The 24,018-nt window shown below is 46.2% G+C and overlaps 1 protein-coding gene across 1 annotated transcript in view; it reads left to right on the forward strand.

The window, feature by feature from the left end:
- Nucleotides 1-24,018, forward strand: part of LOC140217077 (phospholipid-transporting ATPase ABCA3-like) — a 155,246-nt gene that overhangs the window by 70,181 nt on the left and 61,047 nt on the right. The gene's annotated exons all lie outside the window — the stretch shown is intronic.

Genomic DNA, 24,018 nt, shown 5'->3' on the forward strand with positions numbered 1-24,018 from the left:
CACGTGCGGCGGCTTATCATTGCTCAGCGAAGCGTGATGCAAAGAAATGAACATGGGCTTCGTGGATAGCCCGCTGCGCCGTAAATTCATCCGAAATGTTTTGCGCAGTGGCTTCTGCTCGCTACTTAGCGCGGTTGCCACGTGTAGATGACGTGACGATGCCGCCGTCTTTAAGCTCCCTCGGTGAATTCGTTTTGTTGGGGCAGCCAGTAGACACATGGCGTGATTTTGAGTGCGATCCGCCGTACGGCTGGTCGGGGTCCAACTAGCCGCATGCGATATGTGCAAGGTGTGGTGCTAGGAGTATAAGTGCCCGTTTTGTGCAGTGTGCGTATGCTCAGAAGTGAACTGTGCATAAGTGCTGCCGATCGCGTTTTTTGATGTAGTAGCCGGATAGAGAAGCCCTGTCACACGGTGCTTTTCTGCTTCGTACATGCAAACGTGCTTCGTAGATGTTTTCTGTATCGTACATGCTTCGTACATGTACGCGCACATGTAAATTCAGAAGACATACAGTGCTGTCGGGAAATTTGGACACGCCTGAGAGCACTGTCATGAATGCAAATGAGGGGCAGCTTTGATTCATCTCATGTGGACATTGTGACTTCGGGGTGGAGGATGACAGACGGACTCTTGGAGCAGACGAAGAGGAGATGAAAAGCTTTATACAATATGTAGGCACATAGCAGGTAATCGCATACAAGTAGCAGGTAGTAGCATGCATGCGGCAGTAATAGCGCACCAGACCGACGGGGCGATTGACGGCGACTCTCCTAACAATGTATTGGTTCTGCATTAAGTTCCTTTGGCAACCAATCGTCACTAGGGACGAGGCGGGAAGCAGTCTTGGTGCGGCGCGCCACCGGATTTCTCAGTTCGAGCCACGCGAAGGCGTCGGCAGTTTCGTGGAACCTCGATGGTTCGTACACATAGTTGGGCTAGTTGGCCTGATATGATTATCAGTACACATAGCTGGGCGAGTTGGTTTGACAGGACAATAGTTGTCAGTGGGTGTTTGAAACTTAGTACAAGGTCAACCACTTCAGAAGAACGAGGGGGGACCGTCTGTTTCATCGATGAGAGGTGCGAAGTGTGGCCGAACCAGATTGGTGCGAAGAGCAGGAATTTCTAGATTGCTGAATACACATTTCGTAAACCAAGCGTCCTGCATACCTAAGAATCCTAACAGTTCGGTTTTTGCTGGTGACCCAGCACAGAATGTGTTTTCGCGGAGACCTCTCGCATGGTACATGGATATATTATAAGTAAGAACCCTGTGATACTGTACAAATTTAGTTTTTTTTTACAAAAACCAATATGCATGCAAAAAGTCAGACTGAACAATAGTATGGTGATATATGATATTCTGCTAGCAGCCAGCAGAATTGCATGAAATAAATTTTGCTCGTAGTTCTTCGTCACTGGCTAGCTATGCTCACGTTACTAATGCACACAGAGTAAGTTAGAGGAAAGTTTGCCGTTACTTTGTAGATGCATCCTACTTCACTATGTGGTTCGTGTTGCCCGTGTTAGCACGAGCCCTTCAGTTTAAGACCAACAGATTTGATTACTAGTTCCAGAATAGTCTGCCTGGAAAGTGCTTTGGGTTCTATCCTCTCGTTTATTCTGCCGGCAGACTATAGCAAATAATGTGCCTAAAAATGACTTGTACTTGCAAAGAATGCAACAAAGTGTTTTAGAGCGCGGCTCTTAGGCACCTGTTTCTTCATTGAGCGTCGGCGTCCCTCGGTGTAACCGCGCTCATGCCACTGCTCGCGCGTTCGGCGATGTCTCCTTCCACAGCTGGCTCCGATGACGCCCATCATGCCAACGTTTCCATATTACCACTTCCTGTGCGAAGGCGCTGACGGCACTGGCCAACTAGCTACTCGGTGGGGTGATTTCGGTCTCAAATTCCTTGCCTCAATATATCGCGAAATGAAAACAGGTTTCGTGCTGCGCTCAAATCTCGCTTTAGCGAGTATCATAATCGTCAGACGCTTTTTTCCGGCACTCGATTATATAGCTGTAAACCTACTACCACCAATTATTCGTGGGTGTAGGACATTGGACAGTTTAAGTGGCCATCCAGCTTGCCTCTATTTCGCACAGAGCATGGTTCCACTCGTTGACCGAACCATATTCAGTTGCGCTTCCAGATTATGGAAAGAGACACCTCTCCTCTTTTCATTCTTTAGCATTTTCATGGACACGGTGCATTGTGCCTGAGAATTCAGCAGCTATAACGATATAAAGGATGTGTATTTGCTCTCATGATAATATTCTGAACACGAATGATCACAAACCTGTGAGCATTAGTTATGTGATCGAAGCCAGCTAATGGTACAATTTTCTAGGGACTCTGCCGGAAGGATATCTGCTCCCTGTGTTAATAGCCACACTGTTTTGGTCAGTGTGGTACAATTTTCTTTTAAGATAAATTTACCCCCAAGCTAGATATGATGTTGTGAGACGAATAATTTTAGAGCTATACATAGGGACACTTCTCTATATTATCATAGTTTGGAGATTAAAATATGACAATATTTTATAATATGAGCCAATACATATATATATATATATATATATATATATATATATATATATATATATATATATATGGCAAAATATGAGCCAGGCCTATATACGCGAAACTGGCAAGTTCAAACCCAGCTTAGATTAACAAAATCAGCTCAACCTAGGCATGCAGTTGACTTGCTGGAAGTGAGAAAACTAAATCTTTGCAAAACTAATAATAATTAGTCTTGTACAAAATAGAACACGTACTGACGTCTTCATTGTAATAGTTGTGCTGTTCATTTGACACACACAGTAAAATGTAAACATAAAATGTATGGAGACGTTTCATTTACGTGCTTGTGCGTGTGAATAAAACAGCACAACTTATCCTTTCAATACATGTCATACCAACTAGACGGCCGCATATGTTCTATACAGTATTTGGCTGGTCCTATTTAAATTTTATCACGTGGTGTAGTTGCAACACTTCAGACTCGTATGTGAACCAATTTCTGGGTTGTGTCATATGAGAATGGATATCTTATACTAATGACAGTACCTGAGTCAGCAGCTATTTATTTAGCTTTCATCAACGCTTAATAGTCTGGTTGATTATTTCCTATAAGCAACTCATAGTATTGTGTTATGCAAACCCGCGTTGAAATATTGAACGCACCTACTCTGCTCTGTACGCTAGTGAGATGAATTCCACAGCTCATTATTCTGTCATTTGTTGTTCTTCAGTCCTACACGGTAACTGCACTTGGTGTCGTGAATTCTAGGCTCATTTTCGCTTGGGCTTTTCGATCAATTGAAATCTCCGTCTTCAACAGCCAATTTCATGCAAGGCTACCACTGAACCGATAGCTCCAAGGCCAATTACTGCACGCTGTTGGCCAATCAGATTGTTTGCAGATCCTGTTGTGCATGATACTTCAGCTACACCAATGATCACACAGCTCAACCCACTGCATGTACTTAAGAGGGGACGTGGCTATCGAAATCGACTTTCTTATTTCTTTATGAATATTGATGAAAATTGGCACGAATATTTAAGATGTCTCCCTGGTGCTTCCATAAAAAATTATAGATGCCTTCAGAACATTTTATTCCTTAGAAGTGTTCTCCTTGAAATATTCTGGAGTGCCTGTGGAGCTTAAAGAACGCAATGAAATGCTAGTTTAGTATTAATTGCATAGATAAATACGTGCTGAAGGGGGCGCCGTTCCATTTTTTTTTTCCGCAACATAAATTTTTTGGATTGTCATTTTTTATGTTGCTTTCGCATTCAAGCACACTTATAGGGTGGACGACTAGCCACATCATAAATTTATAATGGGTCAAGCTAAAGCAGCGGAGATGTCACTACTTGCACTGTAGCCCAAGGAATGTGACAGAAAAGTAGAGTCAAAATAGGCCACACGGTAACCAAGAAATCGCCTCCAAAATTTACAGCCCAAGCACTCTGTACAGCCCAAGCACTCCGCACTCCGTTCAGCACAAGCACTCTGAACCTTGATTTCAATTCTAATCATCCCGTGGCTCACAAGAAATCGGTTGTTTCGTCACTGTTGACGCGTGCTTCGCGGACCTGCACTGAGAAAGACCGCCTGCAATACGAGCTCAAGATGGTACGGCGCGAACTTTCCAGAAATGGCTACCCCGACCATTTTGTGGCAACAATTGAAAAGAAGGTTTTGTAGCCAGTGACAGCTACTCCGAAATTTTTTTCCGCCAGCACAGGAATTCCGTATGTTCGCGGGATAAGCGAAACTTTGTCCCGCGTGTTTGCGAAGTACAACTTGCGTATTGGGCACGTGCCAAACTCCAAGCTATGGAACATGCTTGTGATAAGGATCACCTACTAGATATCAACTTTCCTGGGGTTGTCTACCGGATTCCTTGCGGTGGTTGCAGCCAGGCCTATATCGGTGAAACTGGCAAGTTCACACGACGACTCAAGGAGCATAAGCGTGACGTCAGAAATGAAGATATCGCTTCTAGTGCGCTTGCTGAGCATGCACATACATCTGGAAATCACATTAATTGGGACAATGTGGAAATTTTCGCCAAAGAACGAAATCTGACTAAGCGGCTTCTTCTGTTATCCTTCATCTAATCGACAACCGGGACCATGAACCGAGCAGCAGGAAGCATGCCAATCATATACAATCACTCATTACGTCACAAACTTAGCCTTTAAATGCCACTACTTGTCTTCTCCGCCTCATTGTGAACAAGCAACCCGTACGGGTTTCGAAACGTCTTTCTTTTCGGTTGACTTGTTCAGTGACTGCAAAGCTTTTTCACTTCAATGTCTGGCCAGACGAATTTTTGTCGAAACCTTGACTACTCCGTACAGATGGTTAACCTGCGAAGCTAAAACGTGCGGCCCGGTGTGGATCACTGAGTGAACCACGACGGTTCATTAAGGTCTTTCTCAATTATTGGTCGCGTCTTTGTGTTTCTTAATGAGATCACACACAAGTTCGGCTGTGACGGCGAGAACGACGTCAGTGGCGGTATGCCTGCTGTCCGCCGTTGTCGCTTGCGTTCGATGTCACGAGTTTGGTCGGCTGCGTGATTAGCAGCATCCGGCCGCAATTGCCGCTTGGAATTCTTCAAAATTGAATTGCTTCAAAATGAAATCTCTTCGTAACGTAAAACAATGAAAGGCTCATACCCCCGTAAAGGCGGCCTCCCCATTGAGGAGTGAAATTCTACGCTGGAATGACGAGCGGCAACGGAGCCAGCTATTGGAGAAGACGACGACAACGCTCGAGCCATTGCTACGCGTACACTATAGTGGGGAAAGTAGCCCTTAGCAACTTAGCTGTAAAATCTGAGCAGAAAGGAAAAAAAAAACAGTTTTGAGAGAACGGCTCTCAAAGTTTCGCGTTCTGATGTGTTCTCTAAAAGGCACAATATTTGTAGTCTTTGGTTTATTTTGTGATGTGGGGCTCCTTGAACATGTCGCCTCAGGTCTCGTGTGCATTCGTTCTCCCTTTTCTTTCATGGCATTTTTTACTGATGCTCTCAAAGGGCACGGTGCCTTGGTTTCAAATCAAATGAAGTGCAAAACTCTTTGTGGGAATGAATGTAGTTTCAGTGTTGTAGCAGCAGACTTCCTCATTGACAGGAATCTTCAGTGCGATCAGTCAATCATTCTTTTCTTTTGGTAGAATGGGCCACGTACCTGAACGAAAACTCTCAGGAGCCTTCCGAGTCGCCTTCCCTTTACAATAGCTATGGAGCTTAAGATGAGAGTGCTACTGATAGGTAGGCAGCAATTCAGCTGCTAAGTGCTTTCCAGCTTGTACTTTCCTATGATTCATCACTTCTGAAGCCAGGTGTCTGTTCCAGTGCAAAGGGCCTAGTGAACAGGGCTCATGATGAAGTTTCCTTTAAGAAGGCGTGGCAAGACAGATATTGTTACGAGATATTGTGAGAATATGATAAAAGAGTCAGTGCGCGATGCGCTTGGTCAGCATTGCGAGGTGCCGATATGTGAAATGACTAGACGTGGTCTCTACTTAGTCGCGTAGTACGAGGAGCCGATGCGCGAAATGTCGAGCTGTGAGCTCGAGGAGCCGATGCTCGATGTGTTTAGTCGCTCAGTAGGAGGCGTCAATGCACGGTTGCTTAGGCGCGGACCCGAGAAGTCCGCGTACGATGTGCATAGGCGTTGAGTCGGAGACGCCTGTGTGCGAAATGCTCAACCGCGGGTTCGAGGAATGCGTGCACGGTGTGCTTGGTCGCGAATTCCGAAACACCGATGCTGAAAGGCTTATCCGCGTGTCCGAGGATTCCGCGCAGGAAGCTTGGTCGCGAAGTCGACGTCGCCGATGCTCGGAATGCTTAGCCGCGGGTTTGAAATGTCCAAAAACGGAGGGATCGGTCAAGATACTGCGATGTTCGCGCAGCGCCTATTTTGATACTCGTCAAGATTACGAAATTTATCCAGAGCTCACGAGTTGCAGAAAGCCGAGCAGACGACGCCACTACAGAGCGAGCGCCGGACGGCGCTGGAGTGACGTGGCGGGTGTGTCCAGTCAGACACTCCAAAACCACCTTAAATAATTTAATTTTTATACGACTGTTTTTGCATGGAAGAGACAGCTGAAGCAGCACGCTTGAAGACGGAGGAATGCGCTTTCCGACGAGACTAAGATGGCGGAATTTCGTTGCGCCGTTCAGGAGATATTTATTTACAAAATACTGCAGGCAGCAATGCTGCCCAAGCAGGAGAGGGTTTACAAAAGATGCTTTGTCAACATATTTTCAAATGAAACATAAGAAGTGCATTCAACAACACTTTCCGGTAAATGATTCCATTATTCGCTCGTGAGTAGAAAAAATGATTTCTGAAAGATTTTAGTTCGAGCAAAGTATGACTGAACAACTTTAGAATGAAAAATACGCGACGACCTTCGTGGAGCATGGGTAATATATGTGGCATTTGCTAAACCAGTTTGATTATGATACAACGAGTAAAAAAATTTCAACCTGGCGATTTTACGGCGCACGTGGAGCGGATCCAGTCCAAGTTGGCCTAACATGCCAGAAACTGATGAAGATGTTTTGTAATCAGAGCAAATAAACCGTGCAGCCAGGCGCTGAATTCGTTCAAGTTTGTCAATTTCCTTTTTAATGAACGGGTCCCACACTATGGAAGCATAGTCTAGGACTGGGCGTACGAGGGAACGATAAGCCTGCAACTTGAAGAACGCTTGTGGCTTGAAGAACGCTGTTCTTTCGTAATTTTAACGTAATGTTTCGAGAACTTGGCTACTACAACAAAAATTGTAGAGCAGTTCTAGGTGGTTTTCAGTGATGACATTTCGGGATCAGATTGAGAAAGAGCTATAGAAAATAGCAATGTGATTTTCAAAAACATTTTTGTCATTTTTTTAGAAGCGAAAGCTCAGTGCCTCCTTAAGTCGCTGTCAGAGGCACAGGAAAATGTTGCACGTATGCAACCATCACTCAACACTTGAAATGTGAATGAACCAAACCTTCATGAGCACATCGGTCACAACTGCGCCACAGCAAAAGTGGGCTAGGCTTTGGAGTAGTGACACCATCTCAGCTGCTTTGTCATGATGCTCTTGTTGGCAGGATCCTTGTTTATACTAAATAGGCTTCCAACTTGATGAATTCACAACTTTTATAACATTTACTGCACTAATGAAATCACAGCACACATACCACCATTGCAGAATGTATCTGTGCATGTTGGGCACAGAAAAATTGGAAAAATAAAAAAATGAAGATAATAATACAGCAAACAAAGTGTTTTCACATTAAACGTTGTACCACCTTCAATATATACATATTCAGAACATGTAATAAGTACCATGTGTGAGACATGTAGACGTGTCAAGCGAGAAACCTGCTTGGCCTTTTGAATTCTGGGGTTTTAGGTGCCAAAACCACGATCTCATTAAGAGGAACGCCATAGTGAGGGACTCCGGAATAAATTGGGCCAACTGGGATTCCTTAACGTGCACCTAAATCTAAGTATACACGGGTGTTTTCGCATTTTGTCCCCATCGAAATGAGGCCGCCGTGATCGGTATTCGATCCCGCGACCCCGCGCTTAGCGGCCCAACACCATAGCTACTAAGCAACCATGGTGTGTCCTGCTTGGATTTTGAATGTTGATGTAAACAAATATTCCACTGTGGACTTTTGTGTTCTGTGTCGGAAGGTAGAACATCAAACGAAAGGTGCAAAACGGATGTTGCAGTAGACTATGAATGTCCTGCTTATGTTGTACTAAACAGGATCAGGGTGCAAACATTGGACCCGAAACCATATGAATATCTAACACATAAAAAGCGTTTTAACTCTTTATTTTGAGCTGTAAATAAGAAATGCATGCTGTTCGGAGCTACAAATATAGCGCATATTGTCACATTGTTGTGACGGTCAAGAACACAGTAGCGAAACTGCGAATTGCAAAATTAACTCTTTATTCGGCGAACATGTGCCCTTAAAAGCTAGTGACATTCAAAGCACGACGAGAGCGGTGAACGCAGTCGATGATCGTCGAAAATCTGATCAGCGGGTCAATGGTCAAGCCCGTTGGCTTTTATACATGAGTCGCCGAAGGTTCCAGAATAATCGCTCGTGCCTGCGTGTCTTCCACAAAATACTACATTATTCGCGTCGCGCACACAATTAGATTACACAAGGTTCGGTGACAACAGACAACAGACAGAACCACCGATAACATTCGAGAAACTTCCAATAAATACTGGCGCGTTCTACGCAGAGCAATAACGTTTAACGTTTGTTAATCGGTGACAAGCGGTCACCCTATATATAAACAAGTACATGTGTCAATACAGATATTTCTGCTGCACCACAAAGAGCTGATGTGACAGAAGAAAGTGTGCAGCATAGTATTATGTTGCTTTTTCATGGTTCTCAGTTTACTTAGAATAGTTTGGACATTACATATTTCTGCAGATGTTTATACCCTGAAAACTACCGAGGAAACAACAACAAATTATCGGCATTGTGACCTGGAGGTCATCATGCAAGAATCTTTGTTTTAAGACTGCGAGTCGGCCTAGTTGGAACAAATTCATCTGAAAACTTATTGTGCGCAACAAACAGGGACGATGAATAGAAGAAACACAAGGACGAGCGCTTTCTAACAACTGGTTTTTATTTTTGAAGAACCACGTGCTTATATACCCACAGATCTGCGCGATCAAGTCAAACATAGCAGGCCTATAGCGCATATAATAGACACAGATCTGCGCGATCAAGTCAAAAGAGCACATCTACAGTACATATACCACTTGTGATAAAAAACAAAGACGTGGAACAAAGCCACCCGGTCAACATAAGAACAGCAAGGTGCATGAAACATCCACTTACGATAAAATGCGTTAAAGATGTGATGATAGAAGTGAATTTTCTTTATCCAACAATGAAACCGATGGATGGCTGATGCATTTTTCTTTTTGTTTTTGAATCCAGTGTGCTTCCACAATTTCCCTCGCGGTTTGATTCCTATTCCTATACAAAATGATGGTGCTACTAAGACAGGGGGAGCAATCATGTTCATGGCAATGCATTGCCAAATGCGTGCTAGGGCGACGTTTCAGACTGGACAAGTGTTCCCTTAACCTGGTGTTAATGCATCTCCCAGTCTGCCCTACGTACACATGACCACACGTCATAGGGATCTGATATACAACGTTCATCGCGCAATCAACAATTTGGTTCTTGCGCGGATGTTTGACACTACATTCTTTCTTTGCATCATCCTTACTTTCGAACTTATTTTTAACCTTAGAGCACACACTACCTATTTTGTTTTTCGCTGAAAATACCACATTTACTGCGTAACTACCAGCCACCTTCTTAAGTCTGTGTGAAAGGCCGTGCACGTATGTGCACGGCCTTTCAATGCCTGGTATAACAGAGCGACCAAGTAGCCAAGAATGCGGCTGATACTAACATGATCCATTTATGGAAGCATCAGATTATCTCAGCCACATGCAAATTTGCGTTTAATGTACTGAATAACTACATCTTTGATTTTTCAGGTTATTTTAGTCCACACACACAGCGCTGCAATAAAGGCTGTACATTGGTGAGCAATGCGCGAAGGAATGAAAGATTACTTGTGATGGGGGTGTGGAAAGAAAATTAAATTATTGGGTTTTACGTGCCAAAACCACTTTGTGACTATGAGGCACGCCGTAGTGGAGGACTCCAGAAAGTTCGACCACCCTGGGGTTCTTTAACGTGCACCTAAATCTAAGTACACGGGTGTTTTCGCATTTCGCCCCCATCGAAATGCAGCCGCCGTGGGCGGGATTCGATCCCGCGACCTCGTGCTCAGCAGCCTAACACCATAGCAACTGAGCAACCACGGCGGGTTGGGGGTGTGGACTTGAACATTACACGTGAAACCATGCCAAATTCACCAATATGCATGTCTTTTTGTGGAATAATTTGATGTTTGTCAGAGAGGCTGAGCCACTGCGGCATCTTGACTGCGAATTTCTGTGATCTCTTTCACACAAGCTATTAGGGTACAATTTGTTCGGTTCCTCAAATAGTGAGCAGATTAATATATAAAACACCAACCTTGTAGATTTACGCAGAATTCATTGCGCATTTGTCGCCAAGCTGCGCCCAATCCACTGCTTTGTTATGAAGAAAAGGCAAAAAATGTATCGTCATTTTCTTGGGCTGCCCTGTCTCGCGCCATATGATGCAGCACTTCATTTCATTGTCATCTACCTGCTCCAGTATCAACTAATTAAGAAAAGCAGACAAAATCAATGATTGCAACAACCATCTCACACAAAGCGAGATCTCTGAACTCATGTTCACGCTTAGTCACCCCATAATTTTGGTCTGCTTTCATATAAAGTGCACGTACGTACTTGCCAACTGTTCGTTATGTCATGCTTATTTTAATTTTCTCAATATCTCGTTGTACATTAATTATTTAGGCTGTCACTACATAAAAAGGCCTAGTCCATGCCCAGCTCTCTCAGATAACCTGAGCAGAGCTTAGAATAGTTCACTGATCATGTGCATCCTGTGCAAGCTTATTTTTCTTATGTAGCCGAAAAGAAATGAAAAAAGAAATATGCATCGATGATGTTAACAACATCAAATGGTCTGAAGTCTATCATCCTTCTTTGTTTCAATGGCTGAGAGAGGGAGCATGCCTGTCATAGTGCTTGTTTATTTTACTGCGACAGCAATTATATTGACACTCCAACAAATTTCCGCCGTCGCCGTGAGGTTGAAGTCCAAGGGCGACAACACCCGTCTCCGCGCCCGACGCTGTAGGTGCGAGTGAAGGCGTGCGAGGTTGAGCCGACGATCGCGATCTCATCCGTGCAAAAGAGGCGAAAGCCGGCAGGAAGTCTTCCGCGGTGCGCGAGGCACTGTTAGGGTTGGCGTCTGACACCACGTGGCGACAGGAATTTCGCCCGACCTTCTACCAGGACTCGTCGAAATGAGGGTTGACTTCTCCTGCGAGGGTCATCGTCAGGCACCTTGCGCACAAAGGGCCTTCTACAAGGATTCGTCGAAACGTGGGTTGACTTCTCCTGCGAGGGTCAACATCAGGCACCTTGCGCACAAAGGGCCTTCTACCAAGATTCGTCGAAATGAGGGTGGACTTCTCCTTTCCTTGCCCGGTAATGCAGGAGGAGGGGCCCTCTCTCTGTTCCTGTCACGTGACATCGACGGAAACAAGATCCCGCCCACACTTGTAGAGAGCCTATTTAAGGGGCTCCGAAATGTACTTTTATGTACTTCATGCTCTTCTCATTTTCTTTCATCTACCTTTGAATAAACCGTGCAAGTTTCGCACTAGCAAATCGTCTCGCCCTTGCTCGGTCGCCATGGTCTACCGGATGCCTGCAGCCCGCCGACAACGCCACGCTACCCAATAAGTAATGTCGGTCGAGCTTCGTTAGGCAGGCGACGCTACTTCTCGGCAGCAGTACGGTACGCTACCCTGGAGTACGCAACAAACTGACTGGCAGCGATTGGGATACGGATCGAATCCTGGAGACCCCAACTTGGACGACAACTACGAAATCGTAGCCTCTTCGTCCTGGCAACAACGTTCGGAAGGAATGTGTCTGGATCATGACTGCATATGGTGAGTGCACGGCTTTTCTTCACTGAGATATCACTTGGCTTTTACGTATTTTTTGGAAAGTACATAGCAGTGATTTTTCTTTAAACCGTTGACGGAAGTTTGAGTACGTCAAGGTTGTATAGAGCGAAGGTTTAGCAGCACTAAGGGTAGTCATGAACTTGAAGGCACTAAAGAAGCCGGAATTGTTGAGCTTGGCCAAAGAGTTGGGCCTCTAAATGGCCGAATCAAAGAGAAAGCCGGAGATCATTGAGGCAATCGAAGCGACCGGGGCAGACGACGAGGAACTTACGGAATGCCTAGAGGGCATTAAAGAAAGAGAGGAAGAGCGTAAGCGCGTAGAGGAAAAAGAGGAGCACGAGCGGCCTGCACGTGAGGCAAAAGAGGAGCGCGAGCGGGCTGCGCGTGAGGCAAAAGAAGAGCGCGACCTCGAAATGAAGCACCTAGAGATTGAGCTCTTGAAAGCACAAAATAGCGAAAGACCTAGCACAGAGGCACGCGAAAGCGAGCGCAGAATGACAGACTTGATGGCACCCTACGCAGTAGGAGGGGACATAGGTCTTTTTCTGGTACAGTTTGAGCGCACGTGTCAGAAGGCAAAATTCGCGAGAAACACGTGGCCGCAACGCTTGCTTACGTTGCTGCCACGGGAGGTAGCTGATATTATCGCCCGCATGGGGAAGGAAGAAGCAAAGGACTTCGATGAAGTCAAAGCAAATCTGCTTAAAAAGTACAGATTATCAGCGGAAGCATTCAGGCGAAAGTTCAGGGAAGTCGAGAAGACCGAGAGTCAGTCATATTCAGATTTTGCATACACCTTGGAGGTAAACCTGAAGGACTGGCTCAGAGACGAGGGTGCACTCGGCGACGCCGAAAAAACAATGCAGTGCGTTGCTTTAGAACAGTTCTACCGCCGGCTGCCAGTAAACATGAAGCATTGGGTTCAGGATAGGCCAGGCGTAGACACTATCACGAGAGCGGCCAATCTCGCTGAGGAGTACGTAACCCGCCGTGCGTTCGAAGGCAACGAAGCTCCTAAGAAGGAGGTGACTAAATACAGACCCGACAAGCCCGAGTGTTGGTCGAAGTCCAATCAGTATAAATCAAAGGAAAGGTCAGATTCAGTGAAAAGTAGTGACGAGAACAGCAAGGGAAGGGAGGAGTCACCCGAACAGAGGGCAGAAAGGCAAAAGAAAAGGGCTTTCGAGGCCAAGAAACCAATAGTTTGCTACAACTTCCAGCAAGCGGGGCATACCTCCGTGGGATGCAAAAATCCCAAACTAGTGTTGATGTCACTAACTAGTAACGAGGAAAACCTGAAATTGCTAGAACCGTACATTCGAGACCTCGTGGTAAACGGCAAACCGTGTAGGGTGCTTCGCGACTCAGCAGCCACAATGGACGTAGTGCATCCGTCCTACGTAGAGGAAGGCCAGTTCACGGGAGAATGTGCTTGGATAAGGCAAGCCGCAGAAACCTCCAGTGTTTGTCTCCCTGTGGCAAAGATTCGTATCGAAGGACCTTTTGGAGTACTAGACACTGAAGCTACCATCTCGGCACATCACCCGCCTCAGTATCCATATTTGTTCTCTAACAAATCTGAGGATTTGCTACGACGCAGGGGAATAGGGTTTAGTGAAGGGATAGTGCAAGCCTTAACTCGTTCCAAGGCACGGGAGCTCGCGGCCAATGCAGTGTATGAGTGTCCAGTAGTGGAGGAAACAGGTTTGAAGGAAGATTCGTCCACCAGTACCGAACAGGATAGCCGTATAGGGGATGATGCGGAAGGTACACCAGCTAATGAAGAAGTCAGGAAAGCAGCAGAGCCTGAAATGTCTCGCGAGGCAGAATGCAGGCAAAGGTTATTGAATGTAAGCCCTGCCACATTGATTGCTGAGCAGGAAAAAGATGCCACCCTCCGTAACCTAAGGCCTGACGCTAAAGAAGGTGTGGCCAAACAGAACGTGAAGTTCCTCAAGAGGGCAGGCGTCCTCTATAGAAAGTACACCAGTCAAAAGGGTGTGCAGTTCGACCAACTCGTGGTGCCTCATCCCTATCGTGAGCAGCTCCTGCACCTGGTTCACGGGGGCTTTTGGACAGGGCATCTGGGCATTCGTAAAACAAAGGACCGCTTATTGCAGGAATTTTACTGGCCCGGCTGCTTTCGAGAAGTAGAAGCATTTGTAAGAAGCTGCGACACATGTAAACGCATAGGCAAGCCCGGAGATAAGGCTAAAGCGCCAAGAAACTTGTTCCCATTGTCACGGAGCCATTTCGCAGGCTCATAATAGACACAGTGGGACCACTTCCTGCAACACAGTCTGGCTATCGACATATTCTTACTGCACTATGCCCCGCAACGAAATTTCCCGAGGCAGTGCCTCTCAAAGAACTGAGCTCGGCGGAGATCGCCAACGCGCTTTTATCTATCTTCGCGCGAGTAGGGTTTCCCGCAGAAATTCAGTCAGATCAAGGATCCGTCTTTACGAGCGCACTGACCTCGATGTTTCTGGAGAGGTGCGGTATTAAAATTATCCATAGCTCAGTGTACCACCCGCAGTCCAACGCGGTAGAGAAAGTCCACTCAGTCATGAAACGGCTTTTGCGAGCCCTTTGTTATGAGCGCAAAGCCGATTGGGAGAGTTGCTTGCCTGCAGCAATGTTCGCGCTTCGAACTGCACCGCACGAATCAACAGGTTTTTCACCTTCACAGCTCGCTTACGGACGCTGCCTTCGCTCCCCTCTCCGCATTGTTCGAGAAGCCTGGGAAGGCCGGGCAGACGATCCTTCGGTTGTGGCATACGTGCTAGAGCTGTTGGACCGTCTGCACGCTTCTCAGGAATTAGCAGGGCACGAAATGCGTAAGGCACAAAGCAAGGCTAAGCATTACTATGACAGGACGGCTCGCACGCGACGCTTTGAAGTGGGGGAAAAGGTAATGATCCTGAAACCCTCGTTGAAAAACAAACTAGAGGTTCAATGGGAAGGACCGGTTGACATAATTCAGAAATTATCTGAAACAAACTACGTAATCACGGTACCGGGAAAACGAAGGACACCACAAGTGTACCATAGCAATCTACTTAAACCCTACAGGCAGAGGGAAGCCATTGTGAACATGTCCCTTAACCAACCTGAGGAAATGCATGTCGGCTTTCCACAGTTAACAGCAGTGACGGAGACAAAAGACATTGACGAGACCATTGATAAGTTAGTAGAACAGGCGGAGTTGAATCCCAATCAAAGGGCCGAACTGAGGGAACTCGTGTTTGAATTTAAAGACGTATTTTCGGACACACCGGGCAGGACAACTGCGATCGTTCACGATATCGAGTTAACCTTGTCGGACCCTGTTCGTTCGAAAGCTTATCGCGTTTCGCCTCGTCAACGTGAAGTCATGACCGCTGAAATAAACAAGATGTTAGAGCTAGGTGTAATCGAGCCAGGAGAGAGTGATTATACCTCACCTCTTATCTTGGTTGAGGTCCCAGGAAAAGAGCCGCGGCCATGTATCGACTACCGCAGGCTCAATTTAATCACGAAGGACCAGACTTATCCAATACCGCATATCGAGGAAAGGCTTGAGGAAGTGAGCAGTGCTAATTTCATCTCTACGCTCGGTTTAGTCAGAGGGTATTGGCAGGTTCCGTTGACCGAAAGGGCAAGCAGGCTTGCAGCGTTTATTTCCCCGATGGGAACCTTTCGTCCGAAAGTCCTGAGTTTTGGATTAAAGAATGCGCCATATTGCTTCTCTAGCCTTATGGACCAGGTGCTACAAGGAATGGAGGACTTCGCACTTCCCTATCTCGATGATATAGCAATCTTTTCTTCATCATGGGCGGACCATATGCAACACCTGCGAACCGTGTTGTGTCGTCTACGAGAGGCCAACTTAACTGTTAAGGCTCCCAAATGCCAATTAGGGCGCGCGGAGGTAGCTTATCTAGGTCATGTAATAGGGCAAGGCCATCGTCGGCCTTCCGAGGTTAAACTGACCGCAATAGACAGCTTCCCGCAACCACGCACCAAGCGGGACATCAGATGATTCCTTGGCTTGGCGGGTTATTACCAAAGATATATTCCGCGGTATACCGAGATTGCGAGTCCTTTAACGGATGCTCTCAGAAAAACAGAACCACAAACGGTAAAGTAGGATGACGCAAAAGAAAAGGCTTTTAGTATGCTGAAGAACGCACTAACGAGTCAGCCAGTGTTGAACGCGTCCGACTACTCTAAGCCATTCATTCTTCAGTGTGATGCCAGTGACAGGGGTATGGGGGTGGTGCTCTGTCAAAAGAGAAATGACGAGAACGAACACCCTGTACTGTACGCCAGTAGAAAGCTTTCAGTTCGTGAAGAAGCATACAGTGCATCAGAAAAGGAATGCGCCTGCGTAGTTTGGGCGGTGCAGAAGCTAGCGTGCTATATCGCTGGTTCAAGGTTCACCATAGAGACTGACCACTGTCCCCTCACATGGCTGCAGTCCATGTCTACGAAAAACGGTCTTCTTTTGCGCTGGAGCTTGGCTCTTCAACAGTACACCTTCGATATTCGCTACAAGAAGGGTAAGCTTAACGGCAATGCCGACGGTTTAAGTCGTTGCCCCTAGAGTATCGAAAGCCTCATGCTCATCCGGGTTTCCGTGGCATTTTTTTCGTTCGTTCATACATTTTCCGAATTCATATGTTTTTCCGAAGTGACGCCGATTGTTAGCTGAGTTTAACAACCACGTCTTAACGGTTTCAAGAAATGGCTGCTTTTAGTGTTGAGGGGGGGAGGACGCGCGTAGGGAATGGGAAAGGTGTAGCGGGTTTTCTTTTTTTTTGAAAGCCGGGTGTGTCTCGGGGGAGGGTGGCCTTGTGCTCGCTGCTTTGTGGTTGTGAGTCCGGCACTGTTCTGGGGTGATTGCTTGCCCACGCAGGAGACGAAAAGTTGCGAGACCTGCTTGCAAGACCAATTTCACCGGACCGGACCAGGGAGAAAAGTCACCAGAGCGCCACGAGGACGGATGACCACTCCCAGGAATCTACCTACTACGAACTAAGGGTTCGTGACCTCTACGGGGAATTTCTGATACCGAAACGCCGATCCCTCGTACAGCGGCTGCTGGCCCCTACACGTCGGGATCTTCCTCCCCCGCCGGAGATGCTGTTAGGGTTGGCGTCTGACACCACGTGGCGACAGGAATTTCGCCCGACCTTCTACCAGGATTCGTCGAAATGAGGGTTGACTTCTCCTGCGAGGGTCAACGTCAGGCACCTTGCGCACAAAGGGCCTTCTACCAGGTTTCGTCGAAACGTGGGTTGACTTCTCCTGCGAGGGTCAACGTCACGCACCTTGCGCACAAAGGGCCTTCTACCAGGATTCGTCGAAACGTCTGTTGACTTCTCCTGCGAGGGTCAACGTCAGGCACCTTGCGCACAAAGGGCCTTCTACCAGGATTCGTCGAAACGTGGGTTGACTTCGCCTGCGATGGTTAACGTCAGGCACCTTGCGCACAAAGGACCTTCTACCAGGATTCGTCGAAATGAGGGTTGACTTCTCCTTTCCTTGCTCGGTAATGCAGGAGGAGGGGCCCTCTCTCTGTGCCTGTCACGTGACATCGACGGAAGCAAGATCCCGCCCACACTTGTAGAGAGCCTATTTAAGGGGCTCCGAAATGTACTTTTATATACTTCATGCTCTTCTCATTTTCTTTCATCTACCTTTGAATAAACCGTGCAAGTTTCGCACTAGCAAATCGTCTCGCCTTTGCTCGGTCGCCATGGTCTACCGGATGCCTGCAGCCCGCCGACAACGCCACGCTACCCAATAAGTAATGTCGGTCGAGCTTCGTTAGGCAGGCGACGCTACTTCTCGGCAGCAGTACGGTACGCTACCCTGGAGTACGCAACAGCACCCAACGTCGTGAGGCACCGGGGGGAGGAGAGAAACAGAGGGAAGGGGCGTTCTGCTCCGGCTGCAGCTGCGTACGTGGCGGCTGGGCACGGTCGTCTGGCAGTATCTTGAGAGTGATTCGCGTTGGTGGCAGACTCTAGTAGTGAACTTCAATGACAGATTCCAAGTGGCCGGCGAACTCCACGCAGGTGCACTCCGCTACAGCGTAGGGCAGCAGAATGAAATTTGCGATTGAAACACAGGCACTCCCGCCAGAGCATATGCCAGGACGCGTTGGCGCGCACTCGCTTCCGGAAGTTCGCAGCATTCCTCGGGTGCAGAGCCGTTTTCGCTATTTTCCGCTTGCACTCGCGCGCGTGTTGCGTTTAAAATTTCGCGATTCATTTTAGCCTCCTAATAGAAGTCACACCGTCTGTAAGCCTGCTTCTCCCGTCTAAGGTAGACCTGGGAAGTGTCGGCACTGAAGGTGGGGGGATTTGGCTCTCGTAGAAAGTTTTCTCGCACGCCCCCGGCCGTGCACGTGTTCGTGCGATGTTTCGCATAGGGTTCGGCTGCAGTGTGTGAGGTTCGCGTAAGGGTGACACGGATACCCTCTCTTACTTTTATGTCCCTTTTACGTCATTTGCTGAATAAGAATTTGCAGCACCGTACAGCCAGCTGGTGCGGCCGCGTTTGCAATGACGACGTTGTCGGAGGACTTAGCTTCATGTGGGGCCTTCGTAGACGGGCTGATGACGCTGAGGTAACGCGTGTTACTGGCAGACTTTTCGTAATTCACAATCATAGCTTCTACTCGCCGGTTTACTTACACGTCGTGTTCAATGACAGCCATTGCCTGACCTGAAGCTATAGAACAATGTCTTGGCGACAGTCACATTCGACTAGACGTGGGATCGCGTTGTTGTTGACGTTAAGAAAAAAAGAACTCCAGGTAGTCAAAATTGTTCTCAAGTCCTCCACTACGGTGTGGCGTATAATAAGGTCCGCGTTTTGAGAACTAAAACCCCAAAATTTAACTTTTAGTTTTCCTTCGTTCGATGTGTACATTAAAATTCGCTGTTAGCAACAATGCTCTTGCGGAAGCTATTTTACCCTTATTTTATTTGCAAGTTCCTTCAGGGGGCAACCGAAATAATAACGAATGTTCATGAGTGCGTTGGTTTGCTTGAATCTCAGTGAAAAAATATTCGGAGTACAAAACAAAAAAGTAGCTGTATTACTTATACATATGCTCTTAACGTTTAACCATTATTAAGGAAGAGAGGTTTGGTGCGGACACAGAAACTACTGTGGGGCGCTTTTGTTTTACGCTTCCCATGACTGTGTACTTCAGATCTTGCATGCAGTACAGACATACTATAGCGCCGTGAAGCCAGGAGCTTATACCAGGGGACAAGCTATCGCATTAAGGCCATTTGTCTTTAATGTTCACATGAAATATCTAACGGTGGTTTGCACTTCTTCAGGTCCAGCGTGCGGACAGCAGGTGAAACAAAATTATTGCTAGAATATAGTGAGCATTATATTCTCTACGTCAGTGCCGTGAAGGAATTTGAAAATGAAAAGGAAATGTTTGCCCACCTAGCTGCAACTCTCCACCAAACAGTGGGGATAACAAGGATTGGAAAGCAATGCTGCAGTCGTTACAAAACTATAGTTAAGCGGAAGGGGTCTGCTATTAGCCAGAATAAGAAATCAGCAAATTCTCCCTGCGAGGTGTCATATGAGGAACAGCTGGCAAAGATCAGCGCTCTGGATGACAGCATCGAGCCACAAGAGCTAAAGGATGGCTAGGGTATCGTTTCAAGAAAAGAGGTTGACAGTGTGTCGAGCAAAAAACGAAGTTCGTCAGAGGAGACAGATCAGAGACAGTAAGGATGCCAGGTTAAAGAAGACAATCCAAAAAAGCTCGTAGTGCACACAGGGTACATCGACAGGGCACATGACTGATGTTGACGGACAAAAAACAATATCCTCTAGTCTTTCTACTTCAGAATGCAATAAATATTTTTTTTAAGAAACGAAGCAGCTGCAAGCGCTCAAGGAGGTGCAGAGAGTAGCACGGTAGGAGGAAAGAAAACAGCAGAAAGAGGAAGGCCGGAAAGAGAGGTCGAGGCAGCCCAAGGAGAAAATGGCATTGTTTAGCCATGGCCTTGGCATTGCTGCGGATGACGAGCGCTGAGTGAAAAATAAAGTGAATAAATAACCTGTTTGTACACATAAAAGCAAAACTCGTGCGGTTCACTCTTTATGTCAGAGTCTGTGGTGGGGGTTCCAAAACAAAGATTGCTGCAGACACAACAGAGCCTTGACGAATTACGAGCTTTGTTTCTTTGTGTTGGGCGTTTGAAAAAATATTTGTGTTACATGAAACCAAAATCAGCAGAAATTCTTTGCACTTCTCTTACTGTCCTCCAAACATTCTTGCTGGCACTTTGTCTCGTTTTAACTCGCCAAGACTACGCAGTGCTCCACCTTCTTCAGTGTCTTCATGACATTCACTGCTGTGTTTGCACTTTGACCATCGCACATTACTGCCAGCTTCTTTTTAATCAGTATCATAAAGCAGTACGTCACCTGTGTTGATGCACAGATTGTGCAGAATACAGCAGATAGCATGAACTGATTCAACCAAGGCACAGTGCGCAGCTCAAGGTACATCAATGGACGGAGCGTTTTTTAAGATTTCCAAAAGAGTTTTCGATAAGCACAAGTGTTGCTGAGATTATCGCTTTGAAATCTCTCTTTGTTTTTGACAACCCTCCAAAATCTCTGTAAGGGGTCAGCAGGGATGGTCGTGCAGGGTATGCTGCGTCACCTAAAATCTTATATTTGTCTCCTAGGCATAAGCCCGGGAGTCTTTTGGCTAGTGAGGGCATTCGAAACACACGAGAGTCGTGTGTCTTCATCGAGCTTCGAACGAGAACATCAGTGAAGCGTTTCCTGTTATCACATACAGCCTGCAATGTAATCGAGAGAAAGTTGAGTCTGTTGCCGTAGGTGGAAGCGATCTTATTTGCGGGGCTCTGGATGCGAACGTAACACCCAACAATGCATCCAACAACGCCTGGCACGCCGGAGACATGCAGAAAATAGGATAATCCACACCAGTTCGTCATTCTATTTGCTAGTATTCAAAGAAATCAAGTGTGCATACTTTCTCAAAATCAGTGGACAGCTTCTCCAGGTCATCGGGAAATGTCAGAGGAGTTGGACCTTGGGTCAGCAGGTATTCCGCCACTCTGTGAAATATCCAGTACCCGGTACTCTCAGCCATGTCAAACCTGTCTGCTACATCCCGCATACATGTTTTGTTGGCTGCGTACCTAGGCATTAAGGTGATCGGACGGCTTATTCAGCAGCACAACCAGGCAAAAACTGGAGAATATAAAAGTGTTTCACTGGTTTCTTGGTTGCAGAAACTAACGATCACCGCTCGAAACAAAGGCCACATGTTAGCGACTTTCTTTTGTATAGAGGCAGCTTGAGCCACATGAATCTTCATGTCGCACAGCGCAGCGTAAACGAACGAAGGACAAGCCACCCACGAACTGCGCCGGAAACTGCGGCTCTTTGGTCACGTCGCTTGTCCTGCGAACGCTCGCTTTGTCGGGCATGCACAAGGGCACATACGGTAATCAACAGAGATATGTATAGTGCACACTTTCGGCAGCACGAATTCAAAGAGCGGCAGAAGCGACAATGGTTTATGCACTGATCGCCAATTTTGTAAATCTATTGTAAGGTATGTTTTTTGTTGTAATTGTCATTGATGCGGTTTTTGAAAAACGAATTTTCATTGGCCTTTGTTCGCACCAGTCTGCGCGTTTACATAAATTAGTATTGAGTAGTTGCTGGCAGGAAAAATCCTAATGACAGAGTAAATAACGCAGTCACCGGTAAACAACTTCAGTGATACCTTCATCAACAATTTGAGCAATATCGTTGATACATACGAGATGCATCAGGGCTCCGAGCACTGACCCCTGTGGTACACCGTACAGAGCCTAGAAATCCACAATCCACAATCTAGAAATTGGCTGCAATTCTGTAGATATGCTTCCAACCAATTGACAAGATCGTCTGCCATCCCAATTTCTTTTAGTTTTTCACTGAGCAGGCTGTAGGGTACACAATCAGATGCCATTGATAAATGCAGGAAAATTGCATTTATTTGTTCGCGATTATCAATGGCCAGGGAAAAGTCATGAATTACTGACAGCAAATGTGTTGTAGTCGACACGTTCTTACAGAAACCATGTTGGAATTTGACAAAGAAGTTGGTGGATTCAAGATGGTTGGACACATGGTGGGCTATTATGTGCTCAAGAAACTTGCAACACGTGTATATAAGCGAGATAAGTGGGTAAGTTCCAGCATTCAAATTTTCACCTGACTTAAAGACAGGCACTCTTCAGGAAATCACTCGGCAGACAACATTGATCAAGTGAGGCATTGGAAAGGATATGGAGGCAGTCAGAAATTATTTCAGAATACCGATGAATGACAATGTTAGGAATACCGTCAACTCCACTTGACTTCTTTGTTTTGATATTTAGTACGAGTGCGTGTATGGCCCTCGCGGCTTAAAACCAAACTCGGCATGCTAGGAGGACAAGGAAATGCGTTAACATTGGGGTGATATTCCGTGTTAGAAGTCTGCGTAACTGCCCTTTGAAAATAAATTTTTGGTTCATTGGCAGTGTCATTGAGCTTTGAATTAACATTACCATTAATACGTATTTTATCGACAGTATGTTTACTGCCAGACAACAAGTGCCAAAGCTTGCCAGGGGAGTCTTTCATAAAAAACGTTTTTTTCATAGAATTTCTTGCGGGCGTTTCTGAGTTTGGAAATCATATCTTCTTTGAGAACACGGGCATCACTATTGTGAACCTTTAATTTATGATTCCGTGCTAAGCGACGTTTTAAGTGTATAATATGTGGGTTAATCAAACGATTGTGGTGCCTCGTTTTCTTTCGCCGGGTTGGAATAAGCCTATTCATGCATTCAGCTATCATAGCCTTGAACCTGTTCCAAAGGTACGAGACGTCTCCTTCGTGCTCTAAATCCAGAAAATTAAAATGTCCAATGTCAAGAACCGGTTCTCAATCTGCAGCCGAAAAATCATGAAACGTTTTTACTGCTGGTGGTACTATGCTGCCATGTGCGTTCAAAGCTATATGGACAGATTTATGATGAGCAATGCCATGCGCGACAGAAACATTGCAGCCTTTAGAAATGTTTTTAATAGAATATCAAGGATCGCTGCAGTCATTTCCGTGGCACGTGTAGGAGCATTAACCAGCTGCGTTAGGTCGTGAGAGAAAGCTGTATCAAGGAGGAGACGTGCACTTTCGGCATCATGCGAACCTGTGACAATTAAGAAGTTCCGGTTAATGCCTGTCAAGTTTAAATCAGGGGCGAGCACACATTTTCCATTCGATCTTACCAACCACTCATGATGACAAGCCAGTTTTTCGATCTAGAATATGGGACTTCTGGGGATCTATAAACGACGCCGAGAAGAGTAGAAAAATCGCGATTACTGATTTTGCACCAAATGCTTTCGTGATCTGTAATATGGTCTGCTAAAACGCATTTAATTTCTTTTTTAACTATCACTGCCCCTCCACCCCTTCGCCCATCGCCGTCTCGCCTCACTATATTATGGGAAGGGGGAACTTCAGAGTCTGTCATTTTTGAAGACAGCCATGTTTCGGTCACTACTAGAATATGAGGATCGTGAAGCAAAATAAAATCTTGAAGCTGATTCACTTTGTTCGCAAGGCTTCGGTCATTTTATAGAGAAAAGCATATCGATTTGGCTTCGGATCATTGGGTCGCCTTAGCTGCTTTAGGCTGGCGTAATTTTACTGCTTTCGAGTTTACGTCGTCCCAAATGTATAGATTATTATTTAGGCGAAGCCGATCATTGTCAAGGGAAAT

The sequence above is a fragment of the Dermacentor andersoni genome, chromosome 4, assembly GCF_023375885.2.
Source record: "Dermacentor andersoni chromosome 4, qqDerAnde1_hic_scaffold, whole genome shotgun sequence".
In the NCBI taxonomy this organism is placed as follows: Eukaryota; Metazoa; Arthropoda; class Arachnida; order Ixodida; family Ixodidae; genus Dermacentor; species Dermacentor andersoni.